We start from the raw sequence: 16228 nt of genomic DNA, 5'->3' as shown, positions 1-16228 counted from the left end.
TCTATCCCATGTTGCTAGTCTAGACAAAAAATTTTTAGAGCACGTTCGTTTATTATTTATCGTTTATTTATGTGGATATTCAAAACATCACAAACTTTTGAAATTTTATGATATTCTCATTAATTATTTTTATACAAAACAACAAAAATGCGATACTGGCCATAATCTGTGATATATAAATTTTTTAATATCTTTCTTTTTTCGATAGCAGTAATCTTGGTCGAGCGTTTAGACGAAAAACATAAGATTTACAATTTTAAAACCTTTTATGTTTGATTTCAAAACTTTAATATTTCTTTTTTTTTAATGCTTCCGATTTTGTTGTCCGGGTTAAATCTTCCCCATAGGAAAAACTAAACCCTTCCACTCACTTTTCCACAAATGATCAGCTAGTCAATCAACACTATGCAAGTGCATTATATAAGTAAAATAAATACAAAACAATACAAAAACAACAACATGTCAACTCACCAGAGATCAAATGGGAAAAAAAATTCACCGACTCCAGATATTTTCATATCAGAGGGTTCGGCTCGGTAGAACTTCTAACAGGGCCTATAAATCCTACTGATCCCTCAACATAAATATTTAAAAAATCTTTCGTTATCCTACATGTATTCAAAATGACCGACTTTTGCATCTTTATTTATAAATTTCAAACATTATAATGACTATTTCTAATGATATTTTTCATAGTTTACAATATATACACTCATTCTCATACTTTCCTACAGTATCTCTAAGAAATAAGTTATAGCTCGAGTAAAGTCGGGGACCTCAGCTAATTTGGTTATAATGTTAAATTATCCCCGTTCATTCATTAATGAAGCCATCTGTAATAGTAACCCAGTGGTGTATGTAACCAGAGGCGTATTGAATTCAAGTCATAAAGTTAGGATTTATCACCGCGGGATGAATAAGACTGCCAGAATGGAGATGGGAAGGGGATGGTTGCGTTGGCAGGACTCCAGCCGGGTGTATTTACAGAGCAGAATGGACCGGGAGGCTGGCCTAACTGAAGATGCGTCCCGTGCTCCATATTTATTGTGCGCCATGTATGGGTGTTCCATATTAATTTGTTACTGCGAGTGATAGTCGAAAGGTACGATTTTATTCAATTACCAAAACCTCTGCTATAGGTCACCCAAAGTAGTTAGCTACGTTTGGTGGTTTAGCAGGGGTGCCTGGGTTCATGGGGTGAGTTTTATCCAGGTCTTCGCAGCGAATGCGTCTGTCCACCAACTGCACTGCAGGCAAGATCGTGAGAGATTTGTTTAGGGAGACCATTTGACCTCTCCAACGGCACTCTCTCGGAACATCGCCTTCCACTACAGTGGGAAGGATGGATTCATACGTCCGTCACTCTTGGACTCACTGACCCACAGATTCTTACCCACCCCTCGTACCTTTTTCCTTCCAAGCACTTCAAATCCTTCCTTCCCTAAAAAGATCATCTACAAAAGATGAGATAATTAATTCTCATCTGATAGTATTATTACGCTAGCGTCTGGACGATCTAGGCCCTCTGATTGGTCAAATTCAAATCGTATGTTTCGGGTAAATCCCGAATAGGTGGTCTGCAGGCAAAATTCGACCACTCTGCCCCTCTGGCGGTATAAGAACGAACCAAATTACTGGCGCGGATATTTAAATATGCAGCTAACAATACGCATAGTTACGCAAAATTACTTGACCATTCAAGCGTTTAGTAAGAAGATTTATTTTGGAAGCTTATCACTTTGTGATGGCATTATTTATTTTATTAAAACATAAATAACTTTGTTTACATCACTTAATTGCATACAACCTCTATATGTTTCATGAACGAAGATCACCTCATCAGGAGTAAGTATACATTAAATTAAAAAATTAAATATAAATTACAATTGGAAAGTAGGAGTGGAAGGAGGGGGGATTTAGGAGGAGGGTTTATCAGAATTATAAATTACAATATCGTTAGACGGGAAAAACCAGTTATACTACCAGGTATACTTACTCCTGATGAGGTGAACTTCGTTCATGAAACATGTAGTGGTTGTATATAATAATTTGATGTAAACAAAGTTAATTGTGTTTTAATGAAATGAAGTATAATACGATTACATTATTTTATCTGTTTCCATTATATATCAATGCATATGTACGCAATTAAATGTAAACATTATACTTATTGGACAATTTGTATAGCGCTGCTTTTGTGAGATATCACCTCAGGGGCGCCATATTGTAATAATCTATTTACAATATATGCTCACCCTCTCTCTGTGAATGACCTAATATCTACCTATTAAATGTAACTGTTGTCAGTATAACTTAAACTGGGCGTAGCCTAACCAAGTACTGCCCGCAGGGCCTAGCAGCAAAAAACCCGCGGAGTGGGTTTTTAACTGCTTGTAAAATAATTATTCTCCTGAGAACCAGTGGCGGTCCGTGATTTTTTGTAGAAGGGATGCTGGACATCAAATGTTTATACTGGTAATAACTACGTACTTGATATCAAATATGCACACCTAGACGCTAGCCCACGAACAAGATACAAAGAAATCCATTAAGTTCCATAACTCAATATTTCCAGGAACCAGAATAATTTTTTTTTCCGCAAATGGCCGATTCAATTATACAACCACACAATTCATTATTATCATTTAGAACACGTTGGCGAAGTATCCAAGCTCAAAGCAAACTGTCAAAGCAGCGCGCACATACAACCAATGGATTAGTCACAGACATAGGAATTAATAGACGAGAAGATAATGGCGAGGGGTAAAATCAACTGTTGAAGAACGAAGGGGGTTAAGCTGACTGTGATTCGTCAATAAATCAATCTGACAGTAAATAGGCATCTCGCATTATAATATCACAATTTATTTCTTAAAAGTAAAATCTGCTTTTGAATGAATAGACATTTTTACATGGGAGCGCAAATTACTCGCCACGTTATGAACTTATTTGCGAAGTCCAAATTCGGCAAAGTAAATTTCTTCTGTTTGCAGAGTCGTAGTTAGTTTCAGAGTATTTAGTTAAAACACTTTTACAAATGTTTCATAATTTACTTACCCCAGTAAACAACGATGAGCACACTTGAGAATCGCTACATTGTGATGTGATAGTATATGTTTCTAAAACTGATCCATATAATACGGTGTGAATAAGCTTAAAATAAAGTAAAATAATGCTTACTTATGGAATGTAATACGACAATAGGGTTTATTCTCTTTTTCACGTCTATTTTTACAAGTTTTCATATCACAAGTCAACATTTTGCCGTGTTATTTCGTAAAATGAACCGATGATGCCTCGACCACAGTTCGCACAAGAATGATGACGTCACGTTTTCAAATTTCACTTGAGGCCATACGCGAGCCCAGCCGGCTCCAATGGAACCGGTATGGGGAGTGGGGATAATACGCTTTTAATCACTTAGGGCAGGTCTACTAATATTCATATGTCTATGGGATTAGTAATAGAGTATACGATTCTGTGCATTATATGAGCATTAAATACGGTTTTTGCACGTTGGATGCTGTCATTAATATCGTATAAGGTTGACGAAGATATTGGGGTGCGGGTCTCAGTGCGCATGCGCGGAAAGAACGTACGTTCTAGCATTCTTGGATACGATTTACAGATCGCTTCAACACCACAGTGTGTTTTACAAGTTTCTCATTATTTGAGAATGTATGTGTATTTAGACTCGCCCGCGCTGTTTGTATCGCGTCGTTCGTTGTGCGTATAATGAAACTGAACGAGAATATGCACTATGTCTTAGTAAAAATTAATAAAAATCACATCAATTGTAGTTTGTCTCTTTAGTTGAATAGGGTTCTAACTGAGGATTGAACCTTCGTCCTCGAGGACTGGAGTCACCCGCGCTAACAACCGAGCCAAAACCCAATTGGATAGGACCGAAATGTATTTAGTATATTAACTGCTGTAACGTCATCAAATTTCAGAGAAATCCGGTATATGCTACGTGCGTATTCTTAATTGACCAGGGCGATAAGAATCTATCACGCTGGAACGTGCCACAAATATATTATTTTTAATTAATTAATTTTGAAATAACACAAATAAAATTTACTAGCACACTAATTTATTTATTTATTTTGTAAGAAACAAACAGCTTTTATAAAATATACAATGATAGATATAAATATACAAATTAACTGAAGTCAAGCCAAAGAAGTTTCTTATGTTAAAGTTCATTAGAAATGAAGTTTTATTATCTTAAAATTAATTTGGTGTTAAAGGAAGGGGAGAGGAAGAGGAAAATAGGAAGAGGATAGGAGATGCTGCCGATACATTCCATACTCTCATATTAATAATCAATCGTACGCATTACTTCATATCGATATTTCTTTAGGTTATTACCAAAAATTTCAATGCTGTAAAATGTTGTAGTATATTGTGCACATATACGAGGAATTGGGGAATTTTTTCGAATGTTTGTTCTACACGAGGGTAGATAAAATAAATCAGATTGTCGGGTTGATATAGACAGAATATGAAGATTTATTAAATTGGTAAGTTCTGGTGAGTCCAGACATAATGATATAAAATAATTGTTTTACTATCAAAAATATTAGTACCTACATGTATTCCATTTTCGCTTCCCTTAATAAAAATCAATTTCAATGCTTCACATCTGCCAGACGCCCCGTGATAGATATTTTTACATTTCCATTTTAATTTGATTTATTGTTTTCTTGAATGAAAAAGTATGAATGAAGTAGAACCTTGAAAGTGGAAATTAACCTACTTTCCGAAATCCGATGTTGCTGAAACTTGGCAGATAGAATCGTTGTCGATGACAATGCAATCTATGACGCATTTCTCTGAATTTTAATTATATTATTTATTTATTTATTTAACAGTTAACATTTTATCAGTTTGTACATAAGTATTATACAGTAAAATAAAATAAATTATGGATTTACTCCTTGTGACTTTACCTCTACTGAGACAGCATAATATGGAATAAGTAAATTAAATTTGTGAGAAAGGAATATGAAACAAAAAAATTATACAAAACAAAAGGTTATATAAAACGAAAAAATTACAAAACAATACATTTATAGCCATAGAGAGAAGTTGTAGATATAAATCAAATCATAATAGAGACATAAACATTATTCACAAACCATCAGAGAAATATTCTTTTATGGACCTCTTGTATTTGGTAAGTTCGTAACTGAAAATATCAACCTTGGATAATACGCTATTGTGATTATTGCATAGTCTCTTCGGGCAAGAATTATACATTATTATAGAATTATGCACATTATACAAAATTACTGCAGTTTTTATTTTTTTATTTTTTTCACACTTTACAAATATAAGGCAAAAAAAAATCCCGAAAACTACTTTTTAGCAGTTTGTCTAACGGGTTTTTTACATTAAAAATCTTATTATAGTGAGTTAACAGTTACATTTTTACAATTATATAAAACAAAAAATTTAAAAATTTAAAATGTTAAAAGTCTTTAGAATAATATATCATTGTAAGCTAATACAAATTAATTCTTTCAGTGCGCCAAGTCTTCAGTAAGTTCACCAATTGTTTGTTTTGGGCACAGTTTTTTAATTTCAGCAGGTAACATATTAAAACAACTGGGAATCATATAGTTTAACGTTCTTTGTCCTTATTTATTTGTATGCTTACGTACAATAAGTCCTTCATTAAAGATAAAACGAGTATTATGAGTATTGTGTTCTAGCCTGTTTATATATAAGGGGTTATTTATGTTATGAAATATAATTTTGTACCACAGAATTGCTATTACTGAAAGAATTTTGAGACTCTGATTGAAGTATAATTAATATAATATGAATTAATCTTGATACCCCCAATTAGGATTTGGCTTTGTGAAAGCGCGGTCCACCAATTTTAGTCAGTCTTGGGGAGAAAGGTTCAATCCTCAGTCAAAAAAAGTATTAATTCTATCTTTTATTTAGTTTTATTTTTATTTCTCATATGGTTTCTACTACAGGGTTTTCCAATAATAGGTGTTATTTTAATATTCAATCGTAAAAGATCAATGGTTTCGTTGCTTATGTGGCACGTAGCGCCGTCTTGTTCAAAGTAAACGTTGTCCAGATCAATACCATCCAATTCCGGCCATTAAAAATCATTAATCATCTCTCGATAGTGCAATCCATTCACCGTAACTGTTGCTCCAGCCTCATTTTCGAAAAAGTAAGGTCCAATGACTCCGCCGGATCATAAACTGTACCAAACAGTCACACGTTGAGGATAGAGAGGCTTTTCAACAATAACTCTTGGGTTTTCCGAGCCCCAGATGCGACAATTTTGCTTGTTGAAGAAGCCACCGAGGTGGAAATGGGCCTCATCACTCAAGATGATTTGCATTTGATTCACTCAAGTGAATTTTAATAATTTCAATGCGTTGTTGAAGCATGTATCGTTCCATTTTTATCAATGGCGTAGTTACTACTTATCAAATGTCAAAAATGACAGCTTCAAAAGTAACATCTACTGAAATAGCGAGATATTCAAAATAACACCTCTCATTGGAAAACCCTGTATAATATGCATTTTTTAAATTTTTGTTTTACCATAACAATTTCATTTTCCGTTATGTTTTATCATTGTTATAATTATATAAATTACGTACGACTACCATAATACGGGCATGAGGGTTATATGATGGTAGTTGAGAAAATCACCAAAATTGTAGTTATTTAATATTTAAATTGTAAAAAAATAATTTTTAAACAATGTTTATAAAAATAGATAACTTTCGTTTTTTACTTGTTGATTTTTTTTAACAGTAATAATGCGGTATATATTAGTGAATGATGGAATAATTCGATGACGCCTGAGAAAACTTGTACCTACAATTTAAATTATGTGTGGGATAGATGTGGATTGAGCCAAAATTAAGTAGGTTTGAAAATGCGCAAAACCAGTTCTGTGCCAAAATGTCAGGAGATGTCGACAGACTCGCCGGCGACTGTGCCCATTCAGCGCTAGCAAAAAACACCCGTCCCAGTCAGAAATCACTAGTTTTCCATAGAAAAAAAAACAGTCTCAGACTGTCTAGGATTCTAGCATTCTATGGAGATTTTTTTATGTAATTTTTAAACTCAAGTGAAGTCTTGCGAAAAATAAGAAAATAACAACAGAGAACGCGCTCGTTGTATAAATTTAATTCAACTCATAAATGCTGAGAAATATTCTTTAAATGTCCATTGTAGTCAACCCCTCAATAGTTCAACCCGTCAACTGCTCCTAACCAGCCAGTAAGACCATGGAATCTCCGATTGTAGGGGTATGTTGTAAGGCTAAAGGAGGGGAAGGTAATAAGAAGATGGGGAAGAATCTCGTCACCAAACATGGCTAAAGCCATTTTTATATGGAGTAGGTACATACAATATTATAAAAATCATTAAGAATAATTGGAACCCACTAAGGCGCAGCCTGCGCGTGGGTAATAAAGTTAAATACATTATATTATTGTACCTAGAAAGAAACAAACTGTGGGCATACAAAACAAAAACAAGATTACAATTTATCTAAGCGGCTTGTATTAAAAGTGTTAGCACAATAGTGTATAGTGAAGTTATAAGTGTTTAGTGTAATATATGGTGTATAGTTTATGAGAAACAAAGTGATACAAATTAAATTTAAAAAAAATTAACTGCTGTATTGAAAAGCCATAATTTCAACTATTTTAAATATTGAGGAATTTTAGTAATCATTTGAATATTTTTCGGTAAAAGATTGAAAGTTCGAGGTCCAATGAAACTGCAGTGTGTTTGCATTTGTTTAGTGTTCGTTTGGGGAGTATAAAATGCATTATTATTTCTAATGTTGATTCTGTTTTCATTTATTGTTGTTTTTAAAGATATATTTCATAGTTTGCAAAATAAATAGTTTACGGAGACAGAATAGTTTGGATTCTTTGTATAACTCATCTGTTGAAAATGTTCTTTTCCGATTATACATAACTTTGATAATATGATAATTTCAAGGGGTGTTTCAATAAAGAATGGCGGGCTCTTGCTAGAGCCTTGGTGGATTCCTTAGTCGAGGGGTAAGGCTCTAGACTAGAAATCCGGAAGTCATGGGTTCAAGTCACAGCGTGCGCAAGTAAATTTTCATTTTTTCATTTCATTTCATTTCCCTCCCCACCGTCGTCACCCTCACAACATACCCTAATTGGGGTGTCATAGTCTCACTGGCTCCAGATGGTTAGGAGTAGTTGGAACTCTTGTGCGATATTCACATACGATACAAGAGTTGATATCACTCTAGTTCTGCATCCTCTACAGTTATTTCACGACAGAAGCTATAAACTAAGTCAGAGATAGCCTTAATAATATCTGGAGCGCCGAGGTGAAAAAACTAAATGTTGTTCTTGGCATGTACGGTGGCGCATTGCGAATAGGTCATAAAGGATTTTATACACGGCGTCTGGAAACTACTAGTATAAGCGGAAAACTGATGAATAGAAAATTCAATCTGAGCATTTATTTATTTTTTTCATATTCTTTTACAACTAATTAACTACTATTATTATTCGAATGGGGAATGGAAATTATTCCGTTCCTTCTCAGCTTTTTAAAAAATATCAATTAAGATTTTGGGCCTTACTAATAAACGTATTTCAAACCCTACACAACCGATAGCGGTTGTTTTTCAACTGCACAAAATCTTGAATAGGCCCATTAGTAAGGAAGTAAAAATATAAACATTCAGTCAAGCGACAGAAGTTTCTTATGCTAAAGTTGATTGGAAATGAAGTTTTAATTTCTTAAAATTAATTTTGGGTTAAAGGAAGGGGAGAGGAATAGGAAAATAGGAAGAGGATAGGAGATGCTCCCGATACATTCCATACTCTCATATTAATAATCGATCGTACGCATTACTTCATATCGATATTTCTTTGGGTTATTACTAAAAATGTCAATGCTGTAAAATTTTGTATAATATTGTGCACATACACGAGGAATTGGGGAATTTTTTATAAAGAGAAGATGTTATTTAGCATTAGCATTTATAAAGAGAAGAGGTTATTTAGCATTAGAATTTATAGAGAGAAGAGGTTATTTAGCATTAGAATTTAAAGAGAGAAGAGGTTATTTAGCATTAGCATTTATAAAGAGAAGAGGTTATTAAGCATTAGCATTTATAAAGATAAGAGGTTATTTAGCATTAGAATTTATAGAGAGAAGAGGTTATTTAGCATTAGAATTTAAAGAGAGAAGAGGTTATTTAGCATTAGCATTTATAAAGAGAAGAGGTTATTAAGCATTAGCATTTATAAAGAGAAGAGGTTATTGCATTAGCATTTATAAAGAGAAGACGTTATGTAGCATTAGCATTTATTATTTATTAATTTATTAGCATTAGTGGCTGAGTTGGCATTGCGTTTCGATGTCACGGGTGCTTCGTGTGTGCAATTCCTCGGCTGGCTGGTTCAAGTCCTCCATCATAACACAGGCAACATTTTCCGCTTACTGTGCTGGTAGTAGGAGATTTTCAAATATTGTAGGGTTATTCGTAATAATTAGATTAGAGCAAGATAAATAATCCTGCTGGAAAGAGATGAATGCAATTAATACGTTATAACCATCGATGTATTATTTAAATGATACGTATGAAGTTTAAAAAATGAGATCAAAACGAAGCATTAGCATTTTAGTAAAAAATTTCAAATAATTGAGAGAAATTACTTCAGATTACATATTTTTTGATCCTTCCTCTCTAAACAAATACCCTTTCTTCTATCAAGCATTATCTAAAATCACCTCCCCTACGTTTGAACATATCTCATCTCTTCTAAGTCAGAACTCGATTCCAATCTTCTATTTATTTTATTTATTTATTATTTATTTTATTTATTAATCTTAAGTTAGCTCACATCTTCGTGTGTGCTAATAGTTTTATAAACATATAAACATGTACATTGTTTGGTAAACATAATCTTTCTTTAAATATTTCAATAAAGTCACAAAAAAGAAACATTAATAATTGAGATAGACATATTTTCTTAATTCATTTTTGAACTTATTAATATTTTCTATCACAGCAATTTCCTTCGGGATTTTGTTATAGAGTTGAACGGCCTGGTACATCAGAGATTTTTGGGTGCTTGTTTTTTTTCTTGTTGGCAATCTAATTTGCTTAGAATTTCTCGTCCCGTGTCCGTGTATCTATCTATATTACAATTATTATTATTTTTCCCATTTAAATACAAATTTATATATATAAACTACCTTACGTGTGCCCGGCGTGCTCGAGATTGTTAAATTTTGAGGTTGTTAATTCTCAGAAAACATTGACTTTTCTCTACTTTTCATAAATATAATACGCATGTTTTGTATGTGTGAACCTTCCGGAAGAAATTCTCTAAATGAAAATGATAATCCTATCAAAATCCGTTGCGTAGTTTAGAAGAACTAAGCGCATAAACGAACACATTCCCTCACTCCATAATTTAAAATGATGTCATAGAACACCTTAAAGGTTAAAACCCAGAAACATATTAAAAAAAAAACTAACTGATATGTAAAAATCACATCATTTGCGACAGGGGTAGACAGAGACGACAAACACTCAATCTTGGCACACACTCCTTGCATTATTCACACTCATACATCGTCCCATTCATACCCTTCTATTAAACTAACTCATGGTATTTATTTATTTATTTTATATATATACATATATATATATATATAAATTACAAACAATACAAAACAAAATGAACCTTTGTCTGTCCAACTGGGAAAGATTCCCGTTTCAGGATAGCCAAATTGTGTATTTAGTACATAATATTCTTACAATGGAATGGCGATGCTGTCAAAACAAATTTTGAGAACATTGTTGATTACATTCGAAGTGACAGGATGGTTTCTTTATCCTTGAAAGAATCGCAAAGATGTAATTTATTACCAGGGTCAATTTGGATAACATAGTAATTGCATTCAGAACAGATGAATGGTTTCTTTCGGGACATCACAAGTCTGAGATTCTTTCCAGGGCATTTTGGAGAAATACTATAGTATTTATACTATAGTATTTCATACTCAAGTATTTAGTTCACTTGACGTCCGTGACTCCTTCTACCATTCAAATTGCATTTATTTCTCCGTTAGTTCGCTCTGCATTTCAAAACCATCGAAGCTTGCACTATGCTTAGATCAATATTGCATTATTTTCTTCACGATCATATTTACTTTTACCACACCCACTCCTCAGGGATCTCATTTCTACATCATTTAGTATAATAACATCCTTCTTTTGTCAGTTTCATGCCTTACTGCCGGCACTCCATTTGACAAATAAAAATCTATTTTTAATTAATAATACATATATACATTTTTTTCTTTGATCGAAGATCGAACATTGTTCAACTGCGCCAAATCGAAATAATTTCCTTCAGGGCCAATGTCATCTCTGGCGATACAGTGTGGAGGGTATTTTTGATGAGAGGAAGGAGTGAACATGGGAAACTCTTGAAGAGACCCGTGTTATAGGAGGGAGTAAACACATAGGCCGGCAAATCGTTCCACAGCCGAGCTGTTGAATTCAATATGACATATTTTGGGCGCGTGTTTCCGGAGATCATAGTAGAGAGTATTTAAAAAGTATGCAGAATTGTAAATTTTAAACTTTTAAACGCAAAGAAAAAAGTTTGGTTTTCTTTCTCATTCTAAATCTGTTTATATATATGAAGACAATAGAAAAAGTGCAAGTTGTATGATAGAGTTTCATTTTGTAACTGTGCGGACGTGGTTGGGCAGCGTGTTTGAATTATAATATTATTTTATGTATATCATTATACATATTATTTTAGGTTATCGGTGCGTGCATACGTGCTGTGAAATATTCCTGCGTACTACGTAAAGTTATTCAAGTTCAATTAATTTTTCATATTCAAAATTGGATAAAATCATTACAGTTTTTAGGATTTGTAATTTAAGGAAGTTCCTTATGGATCTGAAGAAATGTATTGTTTTCCTAATTTTATTTGCAATGATCTGAGTATGTATATTCCATTTAAGGTATGGGTCAATGGTGAGGCCGAGGTACTTCATCTATAGAGTGCGCTCTATACAGGGGCACTCATTGCATACATTGGAATTCGTACAGTTATGTATTTTTATGGAATAATCATCATTAGGTTGGCCTGTAGTATTGATGCTTGAAGTGATATATTTTGTTTTTTTCGTGTTAAGGGTAAGCATGTTTATATCCAACCATTTTTTAACTAAGTTAATATTTTTTTCAGCTTATTTAAATACAGCTTACCAATTGTTGCCTTCAAACAGTAAGGCAGTATCGTCAGCAAAGCTAACAATGCTTCCCTCAATTTCAAGGTTGCAAAAGTTGTTTATATACAGTAAGAACAGAGTTGGTCCCAATACGCTTCCTTGTGGAATTCCATAGTCAGTCGAACGCTGGTTACTGAGGGTATTCTGTATTTTAACCTGTTGTTTGCGTCCATTTAGGTAGGTTTTAAAGAAGTTTAGCTCTTTTTTAGTATCAAAAGCCTTAGAGAGGTCTAAAAAGATTGAGATACATTTATTTCCTTTATCAAGGCTTTTTACAATGAAGTCTGTCACACTGGCAATGGCATCTGAGGTACTTTTGTTTTTTGAAAACCATATTGATTTTTTGAAAGTATTTTATGGCTCTCGATGAATTTTAAAATTTTTATTTTTATTTTTATTTTTTTTATTTTACTTATTTTTTTTTTATTGCACAACAGATAGATTATCCAATTACTGTACAATTCTCAATTTGACAATCTTAACACCTATGAAGATAATTACTATACAAAAAAAACATTAATGAGGTTTTCAAAAACTTTAGACAAGCTATTCAGTAAAGTAATTGGTCTATAGTTATTGATATCTGACTTGTTTCCAGATTTGTAGATGGGAATTACGATACTTTGTTTTAGGTTAGAGGGGAAGTAGCCCTGTGTAATGCTTAGGTTTATAAGGTATTCTAGAGGCAATGTAATCTCCGAAGACAGCGTTTTAAGGAATTTCATCTGGTCCAGCAGAAGAAATGTTTTTTAGAGAATTAATTGTTTTGAGAATTTCTTCCTGTGACACAGTTTGGAATAGAAATTTAGTATTTATGTTATTTGCTTGAACCGCTGTATCGGTAGATTGAGTGATTCCACTCTGGGCAATTTGAGAAGCAAGATTTGGACCGATATTAATAAAAAAAATGTTTGCATGATCAGCAACGAGCTTAGGATTTTTTGTGGTTTCAACAATATGTCCATCAATAGAAAGTTTATTTATGCTCTGTTTCTCTTTTGTAGTTTGCGAGTTTGAGGCTTCTCTAAGTATTTCCCATTTTTTTTATTATACTTCAATACAGTCAATTAAATTCAAAACATCAACATTGTCGACGATTTATAACTTCGACGTTAATCTAAAATGATACATAGAACTCAACTAACACTAAAAATTTTGGTAATTTTTGGATAGGGCCTGACACGCTTATTACGAATATTTTTTAGAAAAAAACTTTATATTCGCCTTAATTACTATAAAAGAAAACTTTTTGCATTTCGGGCGGCGGAAAATTATGAATTTAAATTTTCAATTGCGTTAACCAAAATTCACTTGGCGAATCGATGCGTCGGCAATCAACTGCCATTAGGTACGTCACTGTTATGTTGGTATCCCTGATACATTGCGTAGATACGACTATGGCTAACTTCGTGGAATACAAATGGATTGGCGCGAAATTATGAAAACACAACAGAATTATAATGTTAACAAACTTTAATTTTTCTAAAATTGAGGGAGATACAGCCCTTTCTTTTGTATCACAAACCATGTTACACAAACCTAGCGTATCCGGTAAACTACTTGAAAACTAGGATGTTTTTCTTGCCTTGACGCGAGCAGGCGTTACAAAGGGGCACTTTCTTTTGTATCACAAACCATGTTACACAAACCTCGCGTAGCCGCTAAATTACTTGAAAACTGGGATGTTTTTCTTGCCTAGCAACGGTCGTATTTAGCTCTTGTTAATGCATCAGTGATACCAACATAACAGTGCGTTCCTAATGGGGGCGCATTGTCGCCACATCGATTCGCGAAGTGAATTTTGGTTTTACGCAATTGAAAATCAAAATGCATAATTTTCCGCCGCCCGAAATGAAAAAAGTTTTCTTTTATAGTAATTAAGGCGAATATAAAGTTTTTTCTAAAAATTATTCGTAATAAGCGCGTCAGGCCCTATCCAAAATTTACCAAAAGTTTACTAATTAAATTTTTCATGGTATAATCCACTTATTACGTAATCAATAATATTTTATTTGCTAGGATTTAACGAACTCATATTGTATTTCACTAACTAACCTGTCAACGTTTTTTGGCGTCATGAAAAACGACGCAATTATGACATACGTGAATTGCACACACAGAATCTACCTTTTGGAACATTTTTGCATTTTTTTTATCAACATTGATCAAAATAAATTTAGAAAGCGCAAAACGCCGCCAGCAAATACTAAATAAATTCAATTTGCCGCCATTGAAAGGAATGTCAAAGTCAATATGTCACAATGGTCACAATAGAACCTCTAATGGCCAGAGTTGTTGATATTGCCACATGATTGCCACTATCTATCTTCTGTCATTTTGGTTTTTCAAACACGAGAAGGGAGAGGATTAGTTTGACACGTAATAAATAGACTTCTAGAGAATGCATAACGCCCATAAAAATATCATATTTATGTATATTATTGCAATAGACTCAAATAGAAAAATGCGAAAGTTTATTTGATGGTAAATTTTAAACCATATTTGTGTGGATCGCTCGTATAACAGCATAAAAAATAAGCAATTTTCGAAGAAAAAAATCATTGGGCTTGTACCTACGTAGCTCGAAATCCAGTATTGCCAACGGATCTTGGCCTAATGTCGCCGTTTTTCAAACATTTAGTAGCCTAATGTAGCCGAATTTCAGTTACAGTAATTCTGCCCACATATTCCCCACAAATATTCTACGTGAGCTTGATTCCCCCTTTTATTATTCGAAATCCATGGGGGGGGGGTTGTTAGAGAATTTCTGTAAAAACATAATTCCCTACAAAAATGTTTCAAAATAAGTACTCCCCACAAAATATTTGAAATCCATGGGGGGGGTTGTTACAGAACTTCGCTGAAAAAAAATTTCGCACAGCCAAAAACATTGTATGATTCCCCACAACAAATTTTGAAATCCATGGGGGGGGTGGCTACGGAATTCCATTTCGAAAAATTCCTCACATTTTTCCAAAATTTGAGGTAGCCTAATCGGCGACCAGTCGCCTTTTAAATCGCCGATTCTCGTTCTGAGTAGCCTAAATGGCGATAAATCGCCTTCGTTGGCAACACTGTCGAAGTCCCGAGAGTAGAGATGGTTGTTACCTGAGATAGGTTGTCACCGCGGTTCCTGTTAAACCGGTTCTTCACCCATTTACTTTTGGAACTGGTTCTACAATTTTAAACTAGGGGCCTGCAAAGGTTCCGTATAACCGGAATAGGAATATCGAACATCTCTACCCGAAATAAAAGATCTCTAGTTGAATATCGGGCATTGTTTATATGTAAATCGCGCCTGATAATATGGTTATCATAAGATAATCTATAAAGATTTGAATATAAAGCGTGGTATGTTCACTTTTACGCTGCTTAGTTCATATTTCTCACCATGATAGTGAGGGAGACAACGAATTCTATGAAACCATATGAGATGAACCCAAATTGACTCTACGGGTAATGGCTGTTTGTTTACAAAACCGAACAAATAAGCCTGAGGAGCTAATGTCAACATTAAAATTAATTTTTATGTATCTCAAAAAATGACGAAATTCTCAAATTGAAAATTTAAATGAAGAAACTTAATTCATTCATCTAAGACGCGATCAATCGATTCCGTTCCAGCTTGGGGAAACAAAGGTTGTTACGACTAAAAAACCTATGCACTATTTAACTCCCTTTTCAATGCCAAAAAGTGCACGCAGACTGCCAATTGAATGTGTAAGATAATATTTCAATTATGTGGTGGTAGTAGGAGATTTTAAAATATTGTCAGGTTATTCGTTACCCGGAAATGTTTGTCTTTCTTTAAAAAAATACCCCCATACACCCAAGCCTCGCTTTATTATGATGGTACATCTTATGTATAAAATTATGTGAAGTAATTACTATGTAATATAAGTATATCTTTTGTAAATTATGTAAT

General features: G+C 33.6%; 1 protein-coding gene across 1 annotated transcript in view; it reads left to right on the top strand.

The window, feature by feature from the left end:
• LOC149415033 (voltage-dependent calcium channel type A subunit alpha-1-like) overlaps window positions 1-16228 on the top strand; it is a 260436-nt gene that overhangs the window by 88805 nt on the left and 155403 nt on the right. The gene's annotated exons all lie outside the window — the stretch shown is intronic.

This window comes from Hesperophylax consimilis, chromosome 19 (assembly GCF_061612785.1).
Source record: "Hesperophylax consimilis isolate HC1 chromosome 19, BYU_Hcon_1.0, whole genome shotgun sequence".
Taxonomy (NCBI): Eukaryota; Metazoa; Arthropoda; class Insecta; order Trichoptera; family Limnephilidae; genus Hesperophylax; species Hesperophylax consimilis.
Note: the sequence above shows the minus strand (reverse complement) of the source record. Positions and strands in the feature narration are given on the sequence as shown.